Source organism: Hylobates moloch, unplaced genomic scaffold (assembly GCF_009828535.3).
Source record: "Hylobates moloch isolate HMO894 unplaced genomic scaffold, HMol_V3 SCAFFOLD_14, whole genome shotgun sequence".
In the NCBI taxonomy this organism is placed as follows: Eukaryota; Metazoa; Chordata; class Mammalia; order Primates; family Hylobatidae; genus Hylobates; species Hylobates moloch.
This window is the reverse complement of record NW_026652289.1, coordinates 96162991-96183020: the sequence shown is the minus strand read 5'-3', so window position 1 is coordinate 96183020 and position 20030 is coordinate 96162991. Positions and strand designations below refer to the sequence as shown.

General features: G+C 44.2%; 1 protein-coding gene across 1 annotated transcript in view; it reads right to left on the bottom strand.

The window, feature by feature from the left end:
* Nucleotides 1–10131, bottom strand: part of MAPK6 (mitogen-activated protein kinase 6) — a 60323-nt gene extending 50192 nt beyond the window's left edge. Inside the window, exon 1 of the mRNA XM_058427540.1 lies at nt 10116–10131. The gene's annotated coding sequence lies outside the window, so the exon portion shown is untranslated. The remainder of the gene's footprint in view (nt 1–10115) is intronic.
* Between the last annotated feature and the right edge of the window lie 9899 nt (nt 10132–20030).

Genomic DNA, 20030 nt, shown 5'->3' with positions numbered 1-20030 from the left:
TTTCGGTTTTTTTTTTTTTTTTTTTGAGATGGAGTTTTGCTCTTGTCATCCAGGCTGGAGTATAGGGGCAGCCAGCTTTCAAGGCTCCTGCCCATCCTAGTGATTCCTGCCTCTGGTTTCCATGCCCTTGTGTGGTTTCTATGAATGTGTCTATTGGGTCATAATGTAAAATGTATTTCTATTTATTGCTAATTATTGCTATGAGCTATGCTATTGCTAAAAGTTTGAAAGTCACTGCCATAGTGGAGGAATGCAGGAGAGAAAAAATAAGTACAGCGTGAGATAGATGAGTGCTTCCTGAGCAGAGATGCAAATTACTTGCTGTTGTTGGACTATAATGGAAGGAACAATTGATAAGAACCGGGGACATCAGGGAGAGGGAGTATTTGAGCTGGGCTTGATTCCATCAGGTAGTATCTGGAAAAAAAAAAATCCCAGATGAAAGAATGTACAAAGACATGAGCATGCAGGGCACACTTTGGAAAATGGGAGAAGTCTGACAGGCCTGGGAGAATGAAGACAAGTTAGCACCAGATTGAGAAGGCCTTGATTACAAGGCCAAAACTTTTGGATTTTACGCTAAAGAGAGTAGGAGAGGAACGTAAAGGATACAACTAGTATTTTAGAATGTAACACTGGCATTAATAGGAAGGGTAGATTGAGCAAGAGATTGGAGACCTGGAGCAGGTAGAAGAATCCATTGTTTTTTCTGCCCTGTATCCAATGTATGGTCTTCTGGTAACAATACTCCCATGTCCTCTAAGGAGCCTCCCTTTCCTGTGTAAGGAAAAATTTTTTCTGTTGCAAGTAACAGAGAAGCCAAACCAAACTGTATCTCATGAGAGAGACAATGTATTTAGATGGTTATTGTACCTTTACTATTGTACCTTTACTTTACTTCCAATAACCATTTGGATGGTTATTGCACTCTTTACTAGGTGAGGAAGGAGATGATAATACAAGAAAGATTATTGAGTAAAGTGGACTTGGCGAATGCTTAGATGAGTTAGAGATGTGTCTTAAGTCACCCAGTTGCTCCCGCATTACCTCTTTAAGTTCCCTCTTTAGGCTTCTTGTTTTATCTTTTTCCAGTTAACTTACCCTATGAAGACAAACTACCAAATACCTCGATTTTCAAAATGGATAGAAAATAGAGTTTAGCAATACAAACTACTACATTTGATGGTAAACCCTGGAAAATGTCTGATATAAATCATGAAAGACAGTATGTTAGGGAAAATGTAAGAGGTCATCATGACTTCTCTGCAAGTAAGTCATTGCAAAGAAATACCACTTCCTTTCTGGATAGAATTATTACATTACTTAACCAAGAGTTTGGTCATTTCAGGAAGGCAAGACACCTTTGTGGATAAGATGGAGTGATGTGGGTTTAGATTATAGCAGAGAAAGGTTGATTCAAACAGTGCCAATTAATGGCATGACAAGGAATCTTGAGAGAGTTCTCTAGAAAAGCAATACAGATTTTCCCCTCTTTAGTCTTGTGTAATATACATATATATATTTTTTCAGATGGAGTCCCACTCTGTCGCCCAGGCTGGAGTGTAGTGGCACGATCTTGTCTCACTGCAACCTCCGCCTCCTGGGTTCAAGGCATTCTCGTGCCGCATCCTCCCGAGTAGCTGGGACTACAGGCACCCGCCACCACGCCTGACTGATTTTTGTATTTTTAGTAGGGACGAGGTTTCACCATATTGGCCAGGCTGGTCTCGAACTCCTGACGTTGTGATCCACCCACCTCAGCCTCCCAAAGTAATGGGATTACAGGTGTAAGCCATCGCGCCTGGCTGAGTAATATTTTTATCAATGTTTTGAGTTAGGGTACTTATTAAACTTAAGGGAGATATAAAACATAGAGTGTGATAGATTATAGGATAATTACTCAAAATCATTTCCATAGGTTGCAAAGAATCTTTTTAAAAAGATGACATTTGACTGCAATAAAGTACAATATCTTTGTTCAGAAAAATCATTTGAAAAGGGCCAGGATTTGGGAGACTTGGCTTAACCCAGTAATGTGACAATAAGGGTAAAATGCAGTGTGAGCAGATGCCAAAAAAATGTAACAAAATAGAACAAAATGTGTGAATAGGAAACAGTGTCCAAGTCCCAGGGGGTACCACACCTATGCTATTCAGCTCAAGATTTCTCAACTTATGTGTTCAAATACAGACACCACATTTACAAAAGCCACCACACATAGCAAATTAGAATAATTCATTAGGAGACATTCAGGCAGGGTGTGGAAACCATGTTCTCTGAAGAAAAGATGTGAGAATTGGGTTTGATTAACCTGCAGAAGAGATTTGCTGAAGGGTTCTTGTGTGCAGAGGAGAGAATGGTTGCTCTGGATTTCAGATCTAAAACCACTGAGAGGGCTATTACCGAGAGGCATTGACTCAGCTTAAGAAAGGACTGTTTTGGATATTGGAACTGAGCCACAGTGGACAGGACTGCCCTGGCGAAGTGAATGCTACATCGCTGGAAGCATTCAATCAGAAAACAATGGCCACCTGTCAAGGCGGGTCTAAAAGGAACTGCGGAGGAGAGGAGGGGCCTACAGCCAGCTGATAACTTCCATGGTCTCCAACTTGAAGCTTCTGTGTGCCTGTTTATACTCTTAATTTAAAATGACTGCTCTCCTAGACACGGTTTATAGAAGAACACGTTGTAATTTGATTTGTAAATAAATAAAACAGCCTTCCACTGAAGAAATTCATTGCCAAGTACAGTTCATCCTCACAGTGGATTCTCATTATTTGTGGTACTTATGTTCTGTAAAGTCATCATGAACAGTAAATTAGTGAAAACTGAACCCTGCTCCTAGGGGAAATACAAGGCTAGGTTCCTGCAAACCTCTGGCACAACATTCTCATCAGCCAGTGAATATATAATCTTGTTTCATGTGTATTTCTGTTTAAATACACCTTTTTAAATACTTATTGTTGATTCATTAGCACTGAACTCGCTGCCAAAAGCACTGTAACTCATGCCTGAATAAAGCTTATCTAACATGTATTTTCTCTGTAGGGCACTTCACAGCCTTCTGTGCTTAGTAACTCTATATAGCGCTTCAGCAATACATTTGGGGGCCACTTTAAACAGCAAAATCACCAACAGAAAGCAAAAAATGTGATGGCTCTCGGCACAGTGGTATGTGCCTATAGTCCCAGCTACTCAGGAGGCTGAGACAGGAGGGTCACTTGAGCCCAGGATTTGAGTCCAGCCTGGGCAACATAGAGAGATCCTCTTTCTAAAAACAAAAAAATCATGGCACCAAATAGACCACGGAAACGACACTCGTTTACAGTACGAGAGTTGAAACGAGAAGGCAAATCTTGTCTTGTTTGGCCTCAGCTGGCAACGTTCACGTAGGGTGACTCAAATATCTCGTTACTGTGCATGTTCAAAAGTGACTACAAAGGTGCTGTGACTACTTCGGGGTTACAAATAAGTTTCAGCAATAGGCAAATTTGCAAACAGAATCTGTGAATAATGAGGACTGGCTATAGTTAAAGATTATGGAGAGAATGTTTTCAGTCAAAACCCATCAAACCTGTACATAAAGTTTGATGAGAGGCAGATCACACAAATGCTTTTTGGAAATGGAAGACTACCTGCAAACAAAACTAGGATCCCACATTTAACTGGATGGGGCAACAAGAGTATCCCCTCTGCCAGGCGCGGTGGCTCAGTGAGCGGATCACTTGAGGTCAGGAGTTCCAGACCAGCCTAGCCAACATGGTAAAATCCTATCTCTACTAAAAATACAAAAATTAGCCTGGCCTGGTGACATGTGCCTGTAGTCCCAGCTACTCAGGAGGCTGAGGCAGGAGAATCACTTGAACCCAGGAGATGGAGGTTGTAGTGAGCCAAGATCGTGCCACTACACTCCAGCCTGGGCAACAGAGTGAAACTTTGCCTCGAAAACTGAGAAACTGGGAAGGCCGGGTGCAATGGCTCATGCCTGTAATCCCAACACTTTGGAAGGCCGAGTCGGGTGGATCAGCTGAGGTCAGGAGTTCAAGACCAGCCTGACCAACATGGAGAAACCCTGTCTCTACTAAAAATACAAAAATTAGCCGGGTATGGTGGCGCCTGTAATCTCAGCTACTCGGGAGGCTGAGGCAGGAGAATCGCTTGAACCCAGGAGGCAGAGGTTGCAGTGAGCCAAGATCATGCCATTGCACTCCAGCCTGGGCAACAAAAACAAAACTCTGTCTCAAAAAAAAAAAAACAAAAACAAAAACAAAAAAAAACACTTATCCTTCAGGCGAATGGGAACAGCAATCATTTATCAAGTTCCTACCAAGTGGCCCGTTTCAGGTAAACACTTTACAAACATTCTACCATTTTCTCAGGCTATGACAAATGGGATTTCATTGAAAAGCTGTAAGAAATTACTTAAGGCCGGGCACGGTGGCTCACGCCTGTAATCCCAGCACTTTGGGAGGCTGAGGCAGGTGGATCACGAGGTTAGGAGTTTGAGACCAGCCTGGCCAAGATGGTGAAACCCTGTCTCTACTAAAAATACAAAAAGTAGCCGGGCATGGTGGCAGGCGACTGAAATCCCAGCTACTCGGGAGGCTGAAGCAGGAGAATCACTTGAACCCAGGAGGCAGAGGTTGCAGTGAGCCGAGATTGCGCCACTGCACTCTAGCCTGGGCGACAGAGCAAGACGCTGTCTCAAAAAAAAGAAAAAAAATTACTTAAATATTTTAGACAAAACCTGGCTTTCCTTGTAATAAAATCAATTTCTGAGGCAAAAACTATACATTTACTTTTTGAATAATGGTTATATAACTAAACATTTAAATGTACTGGGAAATATCTATTAGGATAATTTTATAAAACCAAATAAATAATCCAAAGAGCCCCTCTAATTTATCTGCTTTGGAAGTCAGTATTTTCTGGAAGCAGGGCAAATTTGTAGAAATGGTAGGATTAAACTAGTAATACAAAACTTACAGCCTCCCCTAACACACACTTTTTAAGAGAAGCATAGAGAGAATGACACTTTCTGGCTTTAGGGAAATTTAGTCCAAAGGTTTTCTCATTTGCATTCTGTCCTTCCTTCTATCTTGAGAGGCCCAATACCTTGAGGAGAACAGATACTCCTAATTTCTGGAGACAGTGTCCAACTTGAACCTCTTGCGACCACAAAGCCTTCTATAACTAGTCTCAGGTTTTCAGAACAACCTGGGTCTCTGCCACATGACCAGAGTAAATAAAAGGAAAGAATAGACATGATGTTTCTCAGCCCATGCGCAGGGAATGATAACTATTTTGAGTTGTGGAGACAAAGCAGCTTTCAACTCACAAGGTCATGCTCCTCCCCTTTACACTTCAGTAGTTAAGCTGTCCTGTCCTTTGAGGAAGAAGGTAATCACTTCCTCTAACTAAACCTGTACCCAACATTTGCTTTCACTGGTCATTCTGAGTGCTCCATTTATCAATTAGTATATAATGTGGTAGGCTTAGTAGGTCTGCCTTCCACAATCCCGCCTCTCACCCCCTATTTGCCACTTGATAATTACTACCACTGGAACTCCCTTCCCAGAGGATGTCATCATCCCCAGAAACTGATAACCACCTCTAGAGTCTTTATCTGCACTCATCATTGCCTCTGGCAATCGCCTAGGTCTGGTGTCCTGGAAGAAAAATGGCCAGGGGCTCAAGAGGCCTAAGATTCATCTGCCCATCCTGGCCTCACTCTAAACCTATGAGTGCCCATCCCATTCCCTCCCACAACCACGGCATTATACAGGGCCCTGCATGCAAAAGGACCCCATGCTTGGTTTAATGCTCTGCTATGACCATCTTGACATTCCTGATGATTTTATCTTTGAACTCGTGTTGTGTAGTGAAGTCAGATGTGGCAGTGGAGCATGCAGGTGAGCAGAGGAGATAGATGCAATAAGTATGTTCACTATTTCTGGCCACCCCGTTCATATATAGCGTTCTCCATGACCCATGTGCACAGGATTCTGGTGAGCCCACGGTGCATCAGAATTCAGTGAGACAAGCAAATAAGTATTAATACAAGGTAAGCCTGTTTTGTCTAGGCTGAGTAAGTGGGGGTCCTGATAGTTCTGAGAAGTCATGCTTTCCACTGGAACCAGAACTTCACACAGAAAGAAGGCAATGGCATTCTAAGACATAGAAGACCACGATACCCTATCATATCTTTTCTTTCTTGTGTCACTTCCCTGTGTTAGCTGACTGCTTGTGCTGAGGACATTTCCTTTGCCTTTCAGTACTTTCTTACTCCTCAGTAAGTCAAAGGTGGAGTGTTAGTACAATGTGCGTGCATGAAGAAGTGAAATAAGGGCTGGGCACAGTGGCTCACACCTGTAATCCCGGCACTTTGGGAGGCTGAGGTGGGTGGATCACCTGAGGTCAGGAGTTCGAGACCAGCTTGCCCAACATGGTGGAACCCCATCTCTACTAAAAATACAAAAATTAGCTGGGTGTGGTGGCAGGCGCCTGTAATCCCAGCTCCTTGGGAGGCTGAGGCAGGAGAATCACTTAAACCTGGGGGGTGGAGGTTGCAGTGAGCCAAGATCACACCATTGCACTCCGGCCTGGGCGATGGAGTAAAACTCCGTCTCCAAAAAAAAAAAAGAGGTGAAATAACAGCTGAGGTAGTTTTGTGTAGTTTTTCTACTGTTCTGGTAATAACCAACTATATATATAGGTAAGAGCTAAAAAATAGAAATTACGTCATTTTGGTGAGTCCACAAAGGAGTTAATTTTTTTTTTTTTTTTTTTGAGATAGAGCTCTATGTTTGTTGCCCAGGCTGGAGTACATTGATGCAAACACAGCTCACTGCAGCCTTGGCCTCCTGGGCTCAAGCAAATCCTCCTGCCTCAGGAGTTAAATGATCTTTTATTTGTATTTAAAACTGGCTTTGCACAGTATAAAAATGAATTATAAACTTCATGCTAATAATTTAAATTTTTCTTTTTTCTTACGTAGAATAACATTAAATCACATATTTAAAACACTAACAAGTCAAGAGAGAGAGAGCAGAAGAAAGGAAAACAGTTTTCTTCTCTACTAGCTTAGCAGCATTTTTATTTTTTCTGCCTTTTGAACAAAAGGGCCCCAGAAATTATGTAGCCAGTCTTCCTAGAACCCCACCCCCCAGAAGATAGCCCTGAAGAAGGTGGGTCAGGGACAGACTCCCCACCTGCTCCCACTCCCCTCCCTGCCAGAGCTGGGGCAGGAGAAGTGAGAATATCTCTGCCCTTGGGGATAAGTGTCCAAGGCTACCTCAAAGCCCAGCCGCCCACACTTGGGAGCAGCACTTCCTGTAGTAAACACACAGGCTTCATTACACAGGGAGATAGGAAGTGGGGTAGGAAGGAAGACCTTGTTCCTTCTGGGGCACATTTTCCCATAGAAACAATGTCGTAGGTCACAGTTCTATAGTCTCAAAGTCAAGCTGCATATGGGCTAAATGGCCTTCTAAGAGTTGGCCTGAGAACAGAACCAGTATTTCTAACATTGATTATCTGGGGAAATACATTTTCAGTTTCAAACAACCAAGTTAGAAATCAACTTTTAGGAACATAACTCAGTCCCAAGCAGGGACTGTCTGTACCTTCCTAGCTTAGAAGTGCTGAGACCACAGAGAAGGATGGTATTTGTTGGACCCAGGTAAACAACTAAATGTTAATGATGCTATTAATAAGTCATAACTCCAGTTTATGCTCTGGCTGATATGAAGGGTCCAGTTCTTCAGATCTGCTGCTTGAAGAACTTGACTGCAGGTTTACCAGGGTTGATTGGCCCCTGGCAACCAACACATACCAACCAAGTTCAAGAGATTGTACCCTAAACCAGCTGCCAATCCATTAAGCACACAAGAATAGCTGTGCGGAGTTGGGCTCATGATTCATCCCGGCTGATATTCTCACACGATGATTGTGAACTTCTGCGTTTTACACATTGTAAACTCTAGTGTTGAGCACAGTGTCTGAATGTAGTGGTTTCTCAAAAAAAAAGTTAGTTGAAAACGAAAGGTGAATAGGGGTTTCCTTCAAATTTCCCCTTATTTAATTCTACTTTTAAAGCAACTTTCTTCTTAGGAAATCTATTTGGTCATTTTAGTTACCTCTTTCTATGACCTGGTATATCTATTAAATACTAGACTCTTTTTTACGGTTTCCAGGGAGAACTAAATGCACGATTCCAGGTATAACTTCATTACCATTTTGTCAAATGTAAGACAAAATAATGCTTTCAGTTCTGTTTTCCACGTTCTTAGCAAACAGGCCTAGCATATCGTTATATGACTTTAGGAAACAGTCAACAATAACTCATAGGTCTCTTTCTTAGAATAAAACACAGCTCCAAACTCATCTTCTTTTAAGTGACTTTAGACTAACAATACTAAATGCATTATTCCAATTCAGTACAGAATGAAACTCATTTGCCATATTTTTGTCCACTCACATAAGCTGTGTGAAGCTTATCTTTCCAATTTAGATCCATCTGCTTGGTAGTTACTACTCTGGAGAGCTTAAGGCCATTTCAGCCGTGTAATGCTTCCTACATGGGCCTGCTTCCACGCAGTCTATGTCAGTTTTAAGTAAGATAAGTCCCCCAGCAGTAATCCTTGGGGGCTCCATTCTGAAACCAGAAGAATCTCTCTGATGTCTTGGCACCAACGGTAGTCAGCAGACCTAGGTGTAAGCCCCAGTTCTGCCACTTAGTTGTTTGATTCCAGGCAAGTCATTTAATCTCAACTTTAAAATGGTATAAATAACACCTGCCTCCCCTCCCTTGCAGGGCGAGGTCTGTCCAAGGAATACATGAGAAAATGTGTGTGGAAGCACTCCTAAAATGCTAACCTACTCTAAATAAGGGGTGTTGTTAGTATCTTCAGCCAGAAGCTTGCCTGTTTAAACTATCATTCACCTAAGTTAAGCCAGATCTCTCTCTTTTTTTTTTTTTTTTTTTTTGAGATGGAGTGTCATTCTTGTTGCCCAGGCTGGAGTGCAGTGGTGTGATCTCCACTCACTGCAACCTCCACCTCCCAAGTTCAAGCAATTCTCCTGCCTCAGCCTCCTGAGTGGCTGGGATTACAGGCACCCACCACCATGCCTGGCTAACTTTTGTACTTTTTTAGTAGCGACGGGGTTTTGCCATGTTGGTCAGGATAGTCTTGAACTCCTAACCTCAGGTGATCTGCCCTCCTCAGCCTCTCGAAGTGCTCGGATTACAGGCATGAGCCACCGCACCTGGCCCAGATCTGTCTTCATTCATTCAAGTCATTCAACAGACAGCCTTTGAGTGCCTATTTTATCCAAGACAGAACTTTCTCCCATCTTTTGGGGTAACTTATTTGGGGGGGGTTTGTTTGTTCTTCTTTGTTTCCTCACTGTTTAATGTGTAAATTGGTAGAGATATTTTTTAAAGTGTAGCATTCACATGCTTATTTACTCCTCAAAGAAATGTGGTCCAACAGTGAAACATGAGGCATGCTCAAGCATGTTGCTGCAAAGGAAGAAGGTCAAACACAGTCTCTGCCTGCATCTCTCCACAGAAAGCAGGAGTGCCTTCCACGCTCAGCCTTGGAGCGACAGAAGGGAAAATCCAGAGTGGGGTTGCTATGGTTTGAACGTGTTCCCCAAAAAGCGTATGTTGGCAACTTAATCCCCAATGCAGCAGTGTTGGGAGGTGGGGCCTAACTGGAGGTGTTTAGGTCACGGGGGCTCCACTGTCATGAATTGAATAATGCTGATTATAATAAAGCTGGAAGCTTCGAGTTCAATGTCTTGCCCTCTGGAGATCGTTCTTGCCCTCTTGAGATCACTCTTGCCCTTCGGCCTTCTACCATGAGATGATGCAGCAAGAAGGACCTCATTAGATACCGTCCCCTCTTAGACTTCCCAGCCTCCACAACTGTGAGCCAAATAATTTTTTTTTCCTTTATAAATTATTCAATCTCAGGTATTCTGTTATAAAAAGCACAAAACAGACTAAGACATGGGTATAGCTGAGGGGGCCAGTGAGAAAGGGAAACAGGGGCAACTATATAACCCCTCAGATCCCAACGACCGCTATAATAATAAATGGATCTACTTACATGAAAGCAGCTTATAGCAATCTCCTTTAATTTAGCCCGTGGTCCATTCTAACAAAGAACAATTCCTTCCACTTTTAGAAGCTTCTGATGAAGGCTTATGGATACTGCTTCCAAAGGAAAGATAAAAGGCAAAGCATTCCTAGGGAAAAGGAGGAAAGACGTATTTGTAAAATGATTTAGCTGTACAGCAGGTTATGAAGGAGTGAAAAGGAAAAGATTAAAATGGTTCTTTCCCTCCTCCCTCTGTGACTCAGATTAATCCTAAAAATAATCTTCATCCCAGTATGAGACGCTTAGGAAAGACTCACATCTCCACAGACCAATTTTCATGATGGTCCTGGGGAGGAAAGGAACAAAAGGAAGTGGGAGATAGGAAACAGGAACTACTAAAGGTAGTCTAGAAGAGACTTCACCTACTCAGAAGAGGTGAGGTGAAATTAAGGCCAGTGTAAATGTGAGGCAATAAGCATTCTGCATTCTTGCCCTATTCTGAAGTCTTGGAATTATAGTGCATCAGCAAAGATGAAACTTCAATCTACTGTTTCACTCTTATCTCTCACTAATTATTCTGGCCATCCACATTTTACTCATTCGAGCGAATTTTCATCTCTTCAACATCACGCTCCTTTCTTTGCATCAGTAACGGGAGGCTCTTGACATTTTTTCAGTCACATTTAATTTGTGTAAGTCTGTCCATTTGTTTTAAAAGCATTTTATTTTTAAAGTTTTTCAAACTAACAGAAAAGTTGTGCACATAGCATAATGAATTTTTACCTGAACAATTTGAGAGTCAATTGCTGACATGATACCTGTGGTGGATGTTGAGACGCTTTGACCAGATCCACCTCCAAGGAAAGACTTGCTGCCCTGCTGTGGGGACTGTGCTCAGCACACAGCTGTCAGCTACCACTTCCTTCCGGGTTTGCCTCATGTGCAGAGAGCTACCTTGCCCAAGAAGATGTGCCTTTTCTGGGTTGCCCAAATCTGATGACTGATCAAGGCAGAAGTAGAAAGGTGATATGGCTTGGCTCTGTGTCTCCACCCAAATCTCATCTCAAATTGTAATCTCCATAATCACCATGTGTCGAGGGAGGGACCTGGTGGGAGGTGATTGGATGGTGGAGGCAGGTTCCCCCATGCTGTTCTCGTGATAGTGAATGAGTTCTCACGAGATCTGATGGTGTTTTTTTTGTTTTTTGTGTTTTTTTTTGAGATGGAGTTTCACTCTTGTTGTCCAGGCTGGAGTGCAATGGTGCAATCTCAGCTCACTGCAACCTCTGCCTCCTGAGTTCAAGCAATTCTCCTGCCTCAGCCTCCTGAGTAGCTGGGATTACAGGCACGTGCCACCACACCCTGCTAATTATTATATTTTTAGTAGAGATGGGGTTTCACCATGTTGGTCAGGCTGGTCTCGAACTCCTGACCTCGTGATCTGCCCACCTCAGCCTCCCAAAGTGCTGGGATTACAGGCATGAGCCACCGCGCCTGGCGATCTGATGGTTTTGTAAGTGTTTGACAGTTCCTCCTTCACACACACTCTCTCTCTGTCTCACCTGCTGCCACCTAAGATGTGCTTGCTTCCTCTTCCGCTGTGATTGTAAGTCTCCTGGGGCCTCCCCAGGCATGCGGAACTGTTGAGTCAGTTAAACCTCTTTTCTTTATACATTACCCAGTCTCAGGTATTTCTTTATAGCAGTGTGAAAACAGACTAATACAAAAGGCCTAGCTATTCTGTCCTGTCAGAAAAACTCTGATGATCCATTTCCTCTGGAGAGATTCCTGTGTGGGGTTAACTGAGGCTATCAGCCTGCATCTCAGATCGACTTCATCCTCTGCCCAATCTTATTTCCTTTCTCTCCCATTCACAGATGTTGATCCCAGGGGCCCTCCCTAATAAATATCCTGTATGCTGAAGTCCGTCTCGGGATCTGCTTCCTGGAAAACCCAAACTACCACAGTCAGAGCCAGGAGAGGTCTGAGAAAGCACAGATAAGATGGAGTTTTGGAACTGGGTCATTCATCCGCCTAGCTGGTAGGGAGGACCCCGTTACTGGTAATAGATGGAACCCAGATAACCCCTGGCACAAGGTGGCAGCCAGGTATTAAAACTTTCACCAGTGGTGAACTGGGATTGTATACCAATGGAAGAGAATGTATTAGCTCAAGCAATATATGGCAGAAATAGTAATTCTAAGGATAATGGGATTATATGGTTATTGCTTACCTCTGTTGAAGCTCTAGGAAAAGAAACCAAAAGGCCGAGAGAGTAAACACCAGGCAACTGAGAGCCAAATGAAAGCTTTCGCCAGAGGGTCTCTGGTAGCATGCAAAGAGACTTTCGTGACCCAAGGTGGGAAGGCAGAGAATGCTGAGGACAAGACCCAGACGAAATCATCAGCGTAGCCAAACTCCAAAGAAGATTAAACCACCAACCAAATTAGGTCAGGGCTCTGGCTGGGAAAGAGTGAGACTCTGACACATGGGACAGGGACATCTGGGTTGATGCCCCCCAAAATCTTGAATTCCCAGATTCCTCTTGACCCTCTGAGCCTACAGAATTGAGTCGTTCTTCCCTATTAAGGGCTATACGCAGCCAGGAGTGGCGGATCACGCCTGTAATCCCACCACTTTGGGAGGCTGGGGTGGGCAGATCATTTGAGGCCAGGAGTTTGAGACCAGCCTGGCCAATATGGTAAAACCCTGTCTCTACTAAAAATACAAAAATTAGCCAGGTGTGGTGGCTCTTGCCTGTAGTCCTAGCTACTCAGGAGGCTGAGGCAGGAGAATCGCTTGAACCTAGCAGGCAGACGTTGCAGTGAGCCGAGATTGTACCACTGCACCCCAGACTGGGTGACAGAGTGGGACTCCATCTCAAAAAAAAAAAAAGAAAAAGAAAGAAAAAGGACAAAGGTATACCACTCAATTTCCAGTTTCAAAACTTACTACAAAACTATGGTAATGAAAAGTGTGGTACTAGCAAAAGGATAGACATACAGACCAATAAAGTAGAATTGAGAGTCTAGAAATAAACATGTATATCTATGGGTGTCTTAATTTGCTTGTGTGCTATAACAAAATACTTGAGACTGGGTAATTTATAAAGAACAGAAACTTTTTTCTTGCAGTTCTGGAGGTTGAGAAGTCCGAGCTCAAGGTGCTGGGAGGTTTGGCTGTTGGTGAGGGCTTCATCCTCTGGAGAGGAGGAATGCTATGTCTTCACATGACAGAAAGTGGAAGGCAAGAGACTGAACACTGCATGAAACATTTTTCATAAGGGCCTTAACCCCATTCACAAGAAAGGACCCCTCATAGCCTCAATCACCTCTTACAGTCCCCACCTCTTAATGCTATCACATTGGCAACACCTGAATTTTGGAGAAGACACATTCAAGTCATAGCAATGGGCAATGGATTTTCAACAAGAGTGCCAAAACAGGGAGGGTGGTAGAGGGGTGAGGGATAAAAGATCACCCACTGGGGACAATGTATGTTACTAGTGTGATAGGTACACTAAAAGCCCAAACTTCACCACCATACAATTCATCCATATAACCAAAAAACAACTGTACCCCTAAAGCTATTGAATTTTTTTTTTTTTTAAATGGAGTCTCCCTCTGTCACCCAAGCTGGAGTGCAGTGGCATGATCTCGGCTCACTGCAACCTCTGCCTTCTGGATTCAAGAGATTCTCCTTCCTCAGCCTCCCGAGTAGCTGGGACTACAGGCGTGTGCCACCATGCCCGGCTAATTTTTGTATTTTCAGTAGAGACGGAGTTTCACCATATTGGCCAGGCTGGTCTCAAACTCCTGAAGTTGCGATCTGCCTGTCTCAGCCTTCCAAAGTGCTAGGATTACAGGCGTGAACCACTGTGCCCAGCTATTGAAAAGTTTTTTAAAATGCCAAAACAACTATATGAGAAAAGAATAGCCACACGCAAAAAAATGAAATTGGACCTTATCTCATATAGTACACTAAAATTTAACACAAAATGGGTCAATGCAAGAGCTAGTACTACAAAACTCCTAGAAGAAAACTTAAATTAGGCAGTGGGTTCTTAGATACGACACCAACAGCACAGGCAACCAAAGAAAAATAGGTAACTTGGACTTCATATAAATGAAAAACTTTTGTGCTTCAGAAGACCCCATCAAGAAAGTGAAAACGAGGCCAGGTACAGTGGCTCACGCCTGTAGTGCCAATACTTTGGGAGGCTGAGGCAGGAGGATAGCTTGAGCCCAAGAGCTTGAGACAACCCTGGGCAACACAGAGAGACCCAATCTCTTAAAAAAAAAAAAAAAAAAAAAATTAGCCAGGTACAGTGGCACGCCCTTGTGGTCCCAGCTACAGGGGAGGTGAAAGCAAGAGGATCACTTGAGCTGGGAAGTCTGGGCTGCAGTAAGCTGTGATTGCAGCACTGCACTCCAGCCTGGCAACAGGGCGAGATCCCATCTCAATAAATAAATATAGGTCAGGCATGGTGGCTCACGCCTGTAATCCCAGCACTTTAGGAGGCCAAGACAGGCAGATTACCTGAGCTCAGGAGTTCAAAACCAGCCTGGGCAACATGGTGAAACCCTGTCTCTACAGAAAATAAGAAAATTAGCCAGGCATGGTGGCATGCACCTGTAGTCCCAGCTATTCACAAGGCTGAGGTGGGAGGCTGGCTTAAGCCCAGGAGGTGGAGGTTGAAGTGAGCTGTGTTCACACCACTGCATTCCAGCCTAGACGACAGAGCCAGACCCTGCCTCAAAAATAAAATAAAATAAAATAAATACATAAATAAAATAAAAAGAGGGAAACTAAAATAAAAAGGAAATCTTAAAAAAGGAAAGTAAAAAAACAACCCAAAATGTGGGAGAAAATATTTGCAAATAATATATCTGATAAGAGTCTACTAGCCAGAATATATAAAAAAACTCTTCATTCAATAATAATAAAATAAATAACTCATTTTTACAATAGGCAAAGGATTTGATAGACATTTCTCCAAAGAAGATATAGAAATGGAAAATAAGCACATGAAAAGATGATTACCATGATTGGTCATTCAGGAAATGTAAATCAAACCTACCATGAGATACCACTTCATACCCACTTACATGGTTATAATGTTAAAAATGGAGGCTGGGTGCGGAGGCTCACACCTATAATCCCAGCACTTTGGGGGGCTGAGGGCGGGTGGACCACTTGAGGTCGGAGGTGAGGTGCATTACCGGGTGGTCCACTTCACCACCTGGGGACAAAGAGACTCCCCATACAAAAAAAAAAAAAAAAAGGTGAGGCAACCCAGCACTTTGGGAGGCCGAGGCGGGCAGATCACGAGGTCAGGAGATCAAGACCATCCTGACTAACACGGTGAAACCCCGTCTCTCCTAAAAATACAAAAAATTAGCCAGGCGTGGTGGTGGGCGCCTGTAGTCCCAGCTGCTGCGGCGGCTGAGGCAGGAGAATGGCGTGAACCCGGGAGATGGAGCTTGCAGTGAGCCAAGATCACGCCACTGCACTTCAGCCTGGGCAGCAGAGGGAGACTCCGTCCCAAAAAAAAAAAAAGAAAACATTAAAAAAAAATATTAACCAGGCATGGTGGCGCACCCCTGTAATCCCAGCTTCTTAGGAGGCCGAGGCAGGAGAATCTCTTGAACCTGGAGGCAGAGGTTGCAGTGAGCTGAGATCACACCACTACATTCCAGCCTGGGCAATAGAATGAGACTCTGCCTCAAAAAAAAGAGAGAGGGGGAAAAAAAAAAAAAGGCCAGGTGCGTTTGCTTATGCCTGTAATCCCAGCACTTTAGGAGGCTGAGGCGGGTGGATCACCTGAGGTCAGGAGTTCAAGACCAGCCTGGCCAACATGGTGAAACCCTGTCTCTACTAAAAATACAAAAATTAGCCAGCTGTGGTGGGCGCCTGTAATCCCAGCTACCTGGGAGGCTGAGGTGCAAAAATCACTTGAACTCGGGAGGTGGGGATTGCAGTGAGCCGAGATTGCGCCACCACTAAGAAAATAACTTTAGGCCGGGCGCAGTGGCTCACGCCTGTAATCTCAGCACTTTGGGAGTCCGAGGCAGGTGGATTACGAGGTCAGGAGATCGAGACCATCCTGGCCAACATGGTGAAACCCCGTCTCTACTGAAAATACAAAAATTAGCTGGGCGTGGTGGCATGTGCCTGTAGTCCCAGCTACTCGGGAGGCTGAGGCAGGAGAATTGCTTGAACCCGGGAGGCAGAGGTTGCAGTGAGCAGAGATCATGCCATTGCACTCCAGCCTGGGCAACAAGAGCGAAACTCCATCTCAAAAAAAGAAAAGAAAAGAAAAGAAAAGAAAATAGCTTTAAAAATTTGCCTGGGCTGGGCAAGGTGGCTCATACCTATAATTCTGGCACTCTGGGAGGTCAAGGCGGGTAGATCAGTTGAGGTCAGGAATTCGAGACCAGCCTGGCCAACGTGGTGAAACCCTGTCTCTACTAAAAATACACAAATTAGCTGTGTGTCATGGCGCATGCCTATAATCCCAGCTACTTAGGATGCTGAGGCAGGAGAACCATTTGAACCCGGGAGGCAGAGGTCACAGTGAACCAAGATTATGCGACTGCACTCCATCCTAGGTGACAAAGCAAGTCTCAAAAAAAGAAAAAAAAAATTGCTGGGCACAGTGGCTCACTGTAATCCCAGCACTTTGGGAGGCCAAGGTGGGTGAATCACGAGGCCAAGAGTTCAAGACCAGCCTGGCCAACATGGTGAAACCCAGTCTCTACTAAAAATACAAGAAAACTAGCTGGGTGTAGTGGCGGGCGCCTGTAATCCTAGCTACTCAGGAAGCTCAGGCAGGAGAATTGCTTGAACCTGGGAGGTGGAGGTTGCAGTGAGCTGGGATTGTGCCACTGCACTCCAGCCTGGGCGACAGAGTGAGACTTCGTCTCAAACAAAAAAAAAATTTCCTGGCGTGGTCATTCACACCTGTAATCCCAGCACTCTGGGAGGCTAAGGCAGGAGGATCACTTGAGGTTAGGGGTTCCAGACTGTAGGGAGACTATGTCACTATAAGAAACTAAAAAAACTTAGTTGGGTGCAGTGGCACATACCTGTAGTCCTAGCTACTTGGGAGGCTGAGGCAGGAGAGTCATTTGAGCCCAGGAGTTGCAGGCTGCAGTGATCTATGCTCGTGCCACTGCACTCCAGCCTGGGAAACAGAATGACACTTTGTCAAGAAGAAGAAGGAGGCCGGGCGCCGTGGCTCATGCTTGTAGTCCTAGAGCTTTGGGAGGCCCAGACAGGTGGATCACTTGAGGCCAGGAGTTCGAGACTATCCTGGCCAATATGGCGAAACCCCGTTTGTACTAAAAATGCAAAAATTAGCTGGGCATGGTGGCACATGCCTGTAATTCCAGCTATTCGGGAGGCTGAGGCAGGAGAATGGCTTGAATCCAAGAGGTGGAGGTTGCAGTGAGCCAAGATTGCGCCACTGCACTACAGCCTGGGTGACAGAGCAAGACTCTGTCTCAAAAATAAATAAATAAATAAATAAATAAATAAATAGGGAATATTTCCACCAGGGGACACAGCCAAAGTCTCTGAATTACTAGCAAAAGCTGCCATCTGGGCATTGAAGACTCCTAGAATCCAGAGACAAGCAGGCTAGAAGTAGACCAACAATCTTGGCGGGGGTATTGACCCTGGTCATCAGAAGGGGTTAGGTCTTCTTCTGTTATACAATAAGGGGAAGGAAAAACATTTCACTGCTCTGAGGATCTGCCCGAATGCCTCTTGTTGTTATTCCCTTGCCTTGTTGTGAAGGTAAATGGATAATACAGCAACTCTGTCCTTAGAAAGGCCTGGTGCCCAGGAACTCAGATCTCTCTGAGATGGGAATCTAAATCGCCTCCACAGGTAAGTTACCAAGGCTGAAAGCGGTGGTAGCTGAGGATGAGAGGAATTTAGAAAGCCTGTAAGTTTGTTTCCTTTCTTTCTTTCTCTTTCTTTTTCTTTCTTTCTTTCTTTCTTTCTTTCTTTCTTTCTTTCTTTCTTTCTTTCTTCCTTCCTTCCTTCCTTCCTTCCTTTCTCTCTCTCTCTCTCTCTTTCTTTCTTTCTTTCTTTCTTTCTTTCTTCTTTCTCTCTTTCCTTCTTCTTTCTCTCTTTCCTTCTTTCTTTCTTTTTTTTTTGAAACGGAATCTCGCTCTGTAGCCCAGGCTGGAGTGTAGTGCTGTGATCTCAGCTCACTGCCACCTCTGCCTCCCGGGTTTAAGTGATTCTCCTGCCTCAGCCTCCTGAGTAGCTGGGACTATAGGCGTGCACCACCATGCCTGGCTAATTTTTGTAATTTTAGTAGAGACAGGGTTTCACCATGTTAGCCAGGATGTTCTCAAATTCCTGACCTCAAGTGATCCGCTCGCCTGGGCCTCCCACAGTTCTGGGATTACAGGCATGAGCCACCGCGCCCGGCCTTGAAAGCCTGTAAGTTTTGATTGTGGCCCCAGGACCAGCTACAGCGGAGGCAGCTATAGTTTGTCCTACAAGGCTTCCTTTTCTAAGTTTCCCCAGGGAGAGAGGCCTATCAGAAATCTTGCAGGAGTTACTACTCAAACATATATGAAGAAGTGGATGTGAAAGCAGCACAAGAACGAACACGGAGATGAAGCCACTGAGCTTCCCTTTATGGAAGGACTTCTTGTCCCTTCTACTTGGAGTACTGTCAGCAGAAAGCAATCAGTCATCAACCCCTACAGCTGCAGAAAGCAACCTCACCCAAGCTCATGCCCTTTTGGGAACAGTTTGCATCCAGCGGCTGATCAAGGTATACTTTGAAAGTCTAGCCCTTTCAGGCTGGTTTGAGACAATGCCCAAGGGTCGCTGTAGCTCCAGAGCTCCTCATGAGGTCAGCTGAGGCTGCTGGGCCTTCCTTACATACAGTTTACTTTTCCTTCTGTCTAAGCCTGCTTCCTCCTCTGCCCTGGCACAGGTGTCGATCCCAAAGACACTCCCTAGCAAACATCCTGGACACTAAACTCTGACTCAGAGACTTCTCGCAAAGCTTAAACTGTGAAAATGCCTCATCATGCCCAAATACTTTAGTATTTCTTACTAATAAGCATATTCCTCCAGCACAATCATCACAATCAGCAATGTTCAGAAATGATGGTTGTATTTAGTTATTATAGGTCTTCAGTCTTCTTCAATCTTGAATGGTTCCTTAGACTCTTTTACTTCTATGACTTTGATACTTTTCTAGATTACAGGACATTTATTTTTATGGAATGTCTTTCCATGTAGGCTTGTCTGAGGTTTTATCATGATTAGATTCATGCACCTTTGGCAGAACAATCAGAAAAGTGACGCTGTGTTCTTCCAATAGCATTCTGTCAATTTGTCTCATCACTGATGCGGCTGATTTTGGTCACTTGAATAAGATGGTGTCTTCCAGACTTTTCCACTGTAAAGTTACTCTTTTTCTCTTTGTACTTAAGTATTTTGTGAGGAATACCTTGAAGCTATGTAAATATTCCATTCCTCATCAAACTTCCAGTTTTTAAAAAAATCTTTTTTTTAGATACTGGGTCTTGCTCTGTTGCCCAGGCTGGAGTATAGTGGCACGATCATTGCTCACCACAGTGATAATCATGATGAAACCTCAGACAAACCTAAACTGAAAGACATTCTATAAAATTACATGGCCTGTAATCTAGTCTGAAATTCCTGGGTTCAAGCAATCCTCTGTCTCAGCCTCTGCTATGAGCCACCATGCCCAGCATCTGCCTCAGCCCGGGAATCAGCCATTCTCCAAGGGGCCCTAGTTCCTTTTGGTGGAGAATGGTATTTAGAAACCAAGAGCTGGCTGGGCGCGGTGGCTCACACCTGTAATCCCAGCACTTTAGGAGGCTGACGCGGGCAGATCACCTGAGGTTGGGAGTTCGAGACCAGCCT